The following is an 8,502-nucleotide window of genomic DNA, read 5'->3' as shown; positions in this document are numbered from 1 at the left end:
TATATCTCTATATCTGTGTGTATATATATATATATATATATATATATAAGAAGGTAAGTAATCCTCTTAATAACTTGTATCTGGTTAAGTGGCTGCACTATTAAAGCCTCCCCCCACCTTTCCTCAAATGCTAGAAAAAGGATTTTAAAAATGGAGTTTGCTCAGTTCTTCTATTTCTGGATACAGAGGTAGAGGTGAGAGTCTAATTTGACACAGATGGTAAGTAAACTGTCTCTTAAGTTTCCACTATTAGGACTGTAGAGTTTCAATTGATAAGCTTTGAACAAATTTTAAAAGCCTAGAGTTTAATAAATTTAGAGTTGAACTCAGGGTTAGAAGCAATAGATGGAAAATGCAAGGCATAGTGAGAGATAACACTGAACAAATGCTTATTCTTTTTTTTTTACTCTCATGTACATAGATGACCTACTGATTTAAATACTTTCATTGAACGTACATCAGGAGCCTATTGTAAAAGAAAATAGTAGCAGCATATTAGTAAAATAGTAATATAATACCAGATTTCGAGAAACTGTAAATGTTAGAATGAGCTGAGAAATACCTGTGGAAATGCGATCTCTGAATAAGAAACAAATTATTTCATGTTCTGGCAAGGAAATACTTATGATGCCAGTTTGGAGTTGTAGGTGCAGAAGGTAGTGATCAAAACTGGCAATTTTTTTGATAGCCAGGACCCAGTTATTATATTTTGAAAACATGGACTAGAAAATATGTGCAGAACTAGCACTTCATATAGTACTGCAGTAGAGGCGTGAATAGAGAATGTAATTTTTTTTAAACCCTCAAAGAACTGAAGTCCCCCTACAGAGAATTCAAGGTAAATTCCAGAAAATACTTGGTGAACTCAAACATTGCAGAGTGAATTATTCAACAATTGTAAAACGGAGACTATCAGGTTGTAGTCAGGAAAGGGAAATTCCTGTACTCTGTTGATGGTGAACACTAGGTGACTGCAAAGATTAAGGCAATGGAACATTTTTTTCACATAGAGAGTAATTTGGCTGGAGCATGCATAAATACACAGTTGAGATTAGATTTGTTTAGGTATGGAATACAACTAGATGAATCAATGGCATCTGCTCCCCATTTTTAGCATCTATAATTTCAGTCCTTCAAAAATATTTAATTATAGAAAAATATTTGATATACTTTTTCAAGGTACTCCAGGGGTGGAAAGCCACCATGCTGAGCTGTCAGAGTCCTGCATAAAACCCTTCCTTTACTGTGCCTGGTGTGCAATGGCAGGCCATGACACAGGCTGCAATGGTAATTAGGTTTTATAGCATGAGTATTTTTGCCTTTTTACAATCTATTGCCAGACTGTACTATTTTAAGAGGTGACCATATGCCTGTTGAGGCTTGATCCAAGCTCACTAGCTGGGGTCTTGCATGCTACCAACAGCTGACAGAACAGAGAATTTAGCTCCAGTCCTGTACTGAATTTCATGCAAGCAGCCCCTGAACACTGTTTATGGATCTATCCCCACAGATCTTGCTGGGGGACTCAAGCAGGCATCAGATATTCTCTATATCCATTTTTCACTGTGTGTGAAGTGGTCTATCTTTGTAGCTGGAACAGGCTACTGGCTTACTGAGGAAATACTATGTTCCTTGGAAATGCCAAAAAGGAATGATGATGCTTCTATGTATTTTCTTAAATTCTTCCTTTGAATTGTTTTCCCAAATGTTAAGCTCAGATACCAATATCCGGCAGGACAATGCACTCTTTCTGGCTCATGTTTGTCAGTGCTTTCCATTCCCGATTGCAGGAGCAGGCAAGCCAGGCTCCTCCGAGGCAGAGCTTCCTTTGGGATGATAATAATGCAGAAATCACCAGAGGGGGAGGGAGGACACAGCAGCCTCCCTCTCAGTCCTAGTACACCTGGGATTCCCTGCTGCCTGAAGCTCCCAAAATCCAAGGCTGGATGGATCCCCTCCTGCTGTTCTGTCCTACATACTGCAAGTATTTTCTCACAGGAAAGTCTTGTGGACTATGAATAATAGTCCTGATTTTGAGGACTATCAGATTCTCTAAATTAGTCAAAAGTCCTCCTTTTTATTTGTTCCTGTATGGAGAACAGCATTATTTCAAGATCATGTCAGTACAAACTTGACCATTTTAGACAATTTCTTTCTTATCTTTAAGATGCTCTAGAGGTGCTCTGTGGCCAGGCAGCAATAGAAACGTGCACGAGTGTTCTGGTTTGAACTGTGTTTCCAGCAGTCTAGGAAAAAGTGAGATCTATGTCAAGTCTTCAGGTATAATTTCAGTGATACTTACCTGATATAAACCATCGTAAAATTACAGCACTCCCCTCAGTTTCGTAGATCATCACCAGGACTTTCAAATGGGTGTCTATATTGCATCTCCACTTAAACTGATTAAGAAAACCTCAAAACTGTGTTTCTTGATAGTTGTTTCCTTTACACTTTGCTTTGCAATTTCCATGCTGTTACTGTTGCTATGTCTTTAAAAAGATCCTTTTACAAAACAACCTATTAACAGAAAGCTCTTGTAGATGTTAGTTCCTCTGAAAACACTAAATGTATCTTCAATACAGCATAGGTACTGTAAACCACTTGGCATGAGTTCAACTTCTAAATAATTTGTAACTTTCAGAAAATTGTTTGGAGTAAGGAGTTGTTTAAGCATAGATGAAGCAGTTTGTGAAAAAAAGGAATAGTAATGCCAGTTTTTTATGAGCTGGTTCAGGAGCTGCTGCCTGATTCATTAGAAAGGGTGTATGTGTTCTGAGTCTCAGGTAACTTCACCTTACCAGACTTGAGAAGTGCTGATGCAACTACCCTGACACAGTGAAAACTGACTTGCCTAAGCAATGGACAAAAGAAAAAACATAAGTGCTATATTTGATTACTTTACACTCAGGCATTTGAAAACCCAGGTTAAACCCTGAGGTGGTTGCTCTTTGAATTCAACTTGTTTGAGCAGTGGGCTTTAATTCAGATTGTGAAGAACTCGATAGAAAGATGGGAAACATTTCAGTCAAGAGTTCTTTCCTTTGTACTGTCTTACTCTTGCAGTAGTACAGTAGTAACTCTGCTCAGAAGGCTTACACATACAGCTTGTGTCTTTGAAAAAGCTTACTGTGTTGTCATGTGCAAAACAGGAAATGTGTAATGGTATGATCCCCAGAAGAGCCGGTCCAGGGCAAACTCTCCTGACCTTGTGGAAAACGTATCCAGCCAAAAGTCACAGTGAAATGGAAACGTACAAGTTAACCACAGAAGTTAAGAAATATCCTCATCTGCATTGTTGCTTTAACGTGGAAAGTCTCTACATGAGCAGCTGAGCAATGAGTAACACAGCCTGCAAGCTGATGCCACTGCAACTCTTTTCATGTTGTTTTCCTTCTTCCTAGAAGCATTATACCCCAGCTTGTTTTCATTTTGCAAGCAAAGTGGTATTTTGGAGTAAATGATATACTTTCTGATATATTAGATATTGTTGGTATCCTCAAAGAGTAAGAAAAATGTAAATACCAAGGAGAGAGAGACATGATTCTAATTCATCTTAACAGGCAACAGCTAGGTTGTTATTTAAAACTGAGATTTGATTGAGAACAGATATTTTGGTACAGAAATTCTCTTTTCTGGACTATACCAGTTCTCTGTATTTTTGCATGTGTCAGGGTAAGCTCTTGTCCTGCACAGGTACAATAATAGGATCCAAACCCTGTTGTGAGCAATATCTGAGGCCGTGTTCCTTGACATACATGACCAAGGATTCATTTAATATTAAACTAGAATTAGGGGAGGAACATACTATTTGAAACCCAAAAACTGCATTCTAGTTTTAGAAGCTAATAGCTATAATAATTGTTTTTGAAGGGTCTGGGAGTAGGTTTAAAATTAGAAACCCTGTAAGCTCTGGCAGTTTTATATATTCCAACTGTAAAGCTTATTGCATAGAGATGTATTAAATATTTATGGACGGACTAGTAATAATATCTTCCTTTAAAATTTTGGTTATTTCAGTAGCATATGTCTTCACCTAGTGTTTGAAACAATATTACTTCAGCTGTCTTTCTGTTAAATACAAAGCTGAAGTTATTCAGTGCAACATAAACATTTAGCTCTACAGTTTAGTCTGTAAACACTTAAAAGGTTGGAATGTTTATCTAAAATGGCCAGATATCCAAAACTTGCAAAGCTGATCTGTATGCTGTGTTAAAAGAAGTAGAAAACAAAGAACTTCACTCATCTGAAAATGGAGAAAAAAAAAATCTCAACTTTACTCCCATCAATAATTAGGTTCAATTTAGTTGCACTTCTGAGTTTCCTTGGCACTAGTTTACCTATCCTGAACTTGCTCTAGAAGATAATTGGTTGAGGTTAGGACTGCTGCTGGAATCTCAGTGTAAATCCAGGTCCCAGTAAAAGGACGAAAGGGAACAGATGGAGGTAATAATGATTTTGTATTTTTATTTTTCTAAAAGACTCTCTGGGATATATCAAGCTGAGAAAACCCAGAGGTGTAGGAGTTGCTTCATGAGCATTTCAGTCTTGCCTACTGTAAAGATGGCAATTTCTGTGAGAAGGAAGGAGCTACTGTCACACAGATGGGATTGTAACCTCAAGATTTTTGTCCTGATGCTACTGCTAGGAAATCACCATACCTGATTGCTGCTCAGGTCTTGGTCTTGTTACTTAATATTTCACAAAGCTGTTAGCCCTGGCAACACATTGTAGTTATAAAGTGTTTACTTTGATGTAATAAGTATAATGCTGTTTCTTCTTTTTTTTTTAATTTTCCCTTAAATGTGCCAAAATGCTATGTCCAAGCTAATCTGGAATGTGATTCATGTCATTATCCCATCAGCTTTTGAAATCCTTTCATCAAGTCGTAGGGGAACTGGCCACTTCAAATAAGGGGTAAGTAGCAGAAACCATAGTGATCCAAACAGTGACTATAAAATACTATATTAATACTTCCATAGTTCACAAGGAAGTTTGGTTTATTCTCTGATGTAAAAGCAAATCAAGTTCTGAAAGTCTTACCGCATACAAGTTAATTCGGCTGGGATTAAAATTACATGATCCTTTAAGGAAATCACAATGTAGAAGAAAGTCTTGTTTTTTGGGTTTGTTTGGTTGGTTGGTTTTTTTTTTTTTTTTTTTTTGGGGGGGGGGTGGGGTGGGGATTGGTTTGGTTTGGTTTCTTTTTAATTGTTTTGTTTCCTCCAAACCACAGCCAGAATAGTTGCTATTAGTTTGGCAAGCTATGACCATAACAACAGGAAAGAACTCAAAGGAATTTTACAGTTAAACATTGATTTGCAGACATAAGGGAACTATATGTTTATCTGGCATAATTTTTCTCAATGTATTTAAGAATAATTACTCTCATAGATATTTCATAGCTCTGCCCATAGATATAATTGCTGTAATAACACAAACGACCACTTGAATCCTCCAGTGCACTTCTAGTGATTGGATGTCTGATATTGCCCCATGTTTTGATTTGCTAAATACCCTGAGGTGACTCTGTTTTGCAAACCTTTTTCATCCTCGCTATTAGTGCGATGATAGCTGCTCAGCAGGGACACCGTCACTTCAACAAAGCTTTGGTAGACAGTAAGAGGACTCCCTCTGTTGGCAAATCTATGGGTAACTGAGAGATAAATGAGAATTATTGTGTGTGTTTATCTTCCTGGGATGCTTGAATTTTGTGAAACCTCAGCAATTTGATTAATGTTGTGCTTAAATAAAACTAACTAGCTACAATCTGCAGCTGAACTGTTAATTCACACACTTCAATAATTCTGGTCTATTTACATCTGTGCATCATTGTTAATTTTTTTTCTTAACGCGTTTTTGCATTCTGTGCTGTATAAGCAAATTAAAATTGAAGGAAGCAGGAATATCAGTGGCTCATATTTATGGGTGTTAAGTATTTCTGAGGTGAAATAGCACAACTATTTTAAGAAAAGAAAAAATGTTTTTCCATATTTCTAGGAGAGGGCTCTGACTCATCATAGAATGTATTAAAATAGACTGAAATTCTGAATCTTAAATGTTTGCACTGAGCTGTCATTCCTTTGAGCCAGCTCAGATAATAGGCTTTGCTGACAGCAACTGCTTTATAGAAAACAACAATTTCTATTTTTTTTAATTGCTTCTAAATATGAAAATGAAAGTCCAGTTCAGGATGCAATGAGGCTCCCTTCCTTAACACTTCAAAGGCGAAAGCGAACCAAAAAGCATTGGAGGTCAACTGCAATCACCTAGGACTGAGTGAGCTGGAGAAAGAAAAGAGATTTCCTTGGCAAGGGTGGATGACCATTGCAGTGGATCCTGTGTTTTGCAGAGCTGCAGGGATGGAAGCTGTTGGGGTGCTGGGTGCAGGGGACCTGTGCCACGAGGCCACCCAAGGCTGCACTGCTGTGCACTCCTACACCGCCAGGAGACTTGCTCCCCGCAATTGGAAGGCAAGCAAAAAGTGTGCTGATTGAAAGTATCAGCTGGGTGGGCAATACTTGCTGGAAAAAAGCTCACTCAGACCTGAATTTGCCTTCTTCCTTTTACACAAATGCTGCCTAGTTGCTGTCAATACCACAAACACAAACCCGACTCTGTTGAGTTTCGGTTAAATACCATGCTGTCCAGCTCTCTCAGGATCTAATCCTTAGTCTGTGGTTAGGGTGCTTACCTGCAAGCAAGGCTGGGCTGGGACACATAAAAAAGGCAAACTTTCAGTGCTTGCTTTTCTTAATAGTTGCAAAATATTTTGAGCAATCTTGCTTAAAAGGTCATCTGTGCTAAAGATGGCTTGAATTACATGGTTTTCCTTACATGTGGAAAAGGCTCCTGGTGAGTCAGGGCTGAGTCATGGGAAGATTATGCTGCTTCTCCATATGAGACTTGGTTTATTGTGTTCCAAGAGTTATGTCCCAAAGAACTGTTTTGCCACAGCAGGACGCTGCTGCAGCTGGAGGCATGGTTTGAGGAGGTGCTGACCCATATCATTAGTGAGGTGAAGAAGCCCCTCAGAGCTTGCTGTGCACACATGACCCCCACAGGCATTAATGATCAGAACCTCTGGAAAGTTACACTTTTTAAACTACAGTTTGAACTGTATTTTTTGTAGTCTTGAGAATTTTTTATTAAGCCTTTCAATTCTGACTAATAGTTACAAAGAAGTCTTGTACATCAAGGATATTTATATTTATGTAGCCCTCTTAGTTTTTATCATTGCACTGAGGATTGATTAATAGTATTTATTTTTAGTGTTAAGGAAGGGAATTTGAAGAATGAACAGGCTAAAGTCACATACTAGGTCACATACAGTAAGCTAAAATTACCCAGATCTTGATGTTTACTGAGTAGTCGTGTTTTCAGCTCCATGATTGTTTTGATGTATTTAATACACATAAAATCTATAGGCACTCCTTTCTTCACAAAATTACCACACAAATATGAAAGAGGGGCATATAGTAGATGAAGGAAAAGAAGAATAGTTCAATATGGTGTATTCTGACATAGGCTTTAAAGGTGAGGAGAGCAGAACAAGATATAGGAGAGGGTTCAGTTCTAGTAAATAGGACAGTAAAGGTAAAAAGCTGCAGGTTCATTACCTGGTGGGAGGAGCTAAAAGGTGTCAAAGCCAGAATCAAAGCTAAATGTAGCTTTGTGAGTGACTCCAAATCCCACCTTTTTCTATTAGGAGTACAACAGAAGCATTGCTGTTAGCCAGAAGTGTGAATAGTTACATCAGAGGGAAAGGAATATAAGAATTGAGATCTTTCCCAAATCCTTTCTCAAACTTTATGGTGTAATGGGCACACCTGCTCTGAGTGAGTGGTACACCATTTGTTGGCATCACCAACAAATAGGCTTGGCTAAAGCCAACCCTGCTGTGAAAACCTTGTGCAAAACCTGTGCAAAATTATGCTAAGCAGTACCTCTTCACCTAAAGAATTCGGGTCTTACTGGGAGTTAACAGGACCAGCCTAAACTGAGACCAAACATATCTCAAACTTCTATGGCTGCCATCAGAGAGGAGTTTGACTACAAACCAATCACTTTCCACTACAGGTATCTGCAGTCCCAGAGCCTGAGCTCTCCTGCATGGCAGTGACCCCTTGAGCAGGAGTGCCTCCCAAGGCTACGCCTCAAGACCAAGAGATCACTTGCCTGGCATCTGGAATCTACAGCAAGGTCAGTAACATTTTATGTTAAATTTAAAGCATACTCTACACAAGCTAGCTTAATTATTATAAGTGTGGTAAGTGGTAGAGCATTTGACCACCTTGTTGTCATTGTTTAGTAACTGTTTAATCATCATCGTTAAATCACTCTTTAATGAAACTTTTTGGTTAACCCTACAATAATGACTTCTTTCAATAGCTTGAAAACTCTTTGATACTGCTGAATGCCTGAGTTGCTTTGCTCTCTGCTTCCTGGAAGAGAAAACAATAGGTAGGTATTTGTCCTTACATCATATTAAGTTCCACCCAGAAA

The 8,502-nt window shown here is 38.3% G+C and overlaps 1 protein-coding gene across 1 annotated transcript in view; it reads left to right on the top strand.

Moving 5' to 3' along the window:
- The first annotated feature begins 4,866 nt into the window (after window positions 1-4,866).
- ANXA11 (annexin A11) overlaps window positions 4,867-8,502 on the top strand; it is a 29,251-nt gene continuing 25,615 nt past the window's right edge. Inside the window, exons 1-3 of the mRNA XM_085583405.1 lie at window positions 4,867-4,914; window positions 8,077-8,199; window positions 8,389-8,460. The gene's annotated coding sequence lies outside the window, so the exon portion shown is untranslated. The remainder of the gene's footprint in view (window positions 4,915-8,076; window positions 8,200-8,388; window positions 8,461-8,502) is intronic.

Source organism: Lonchura striata, chromosome 6 (assembly GCF_050655825.1).
Source record: "Lonchura striata isolate lonStrDom1 chromosome 6, ASM5065582v1, whole genome shotgun sequence".
In the NCBI taxonomy this organism is placed as follows: domain Eukaryota; kingdom Metazoa; phylum Chordata; class Aves; order Passeriformes; family Estrildidae; genus Lonchura; species Lonchura striata.
This window is presented reverse-complemented; position numbering and strand designations above follow the sequence as displayed.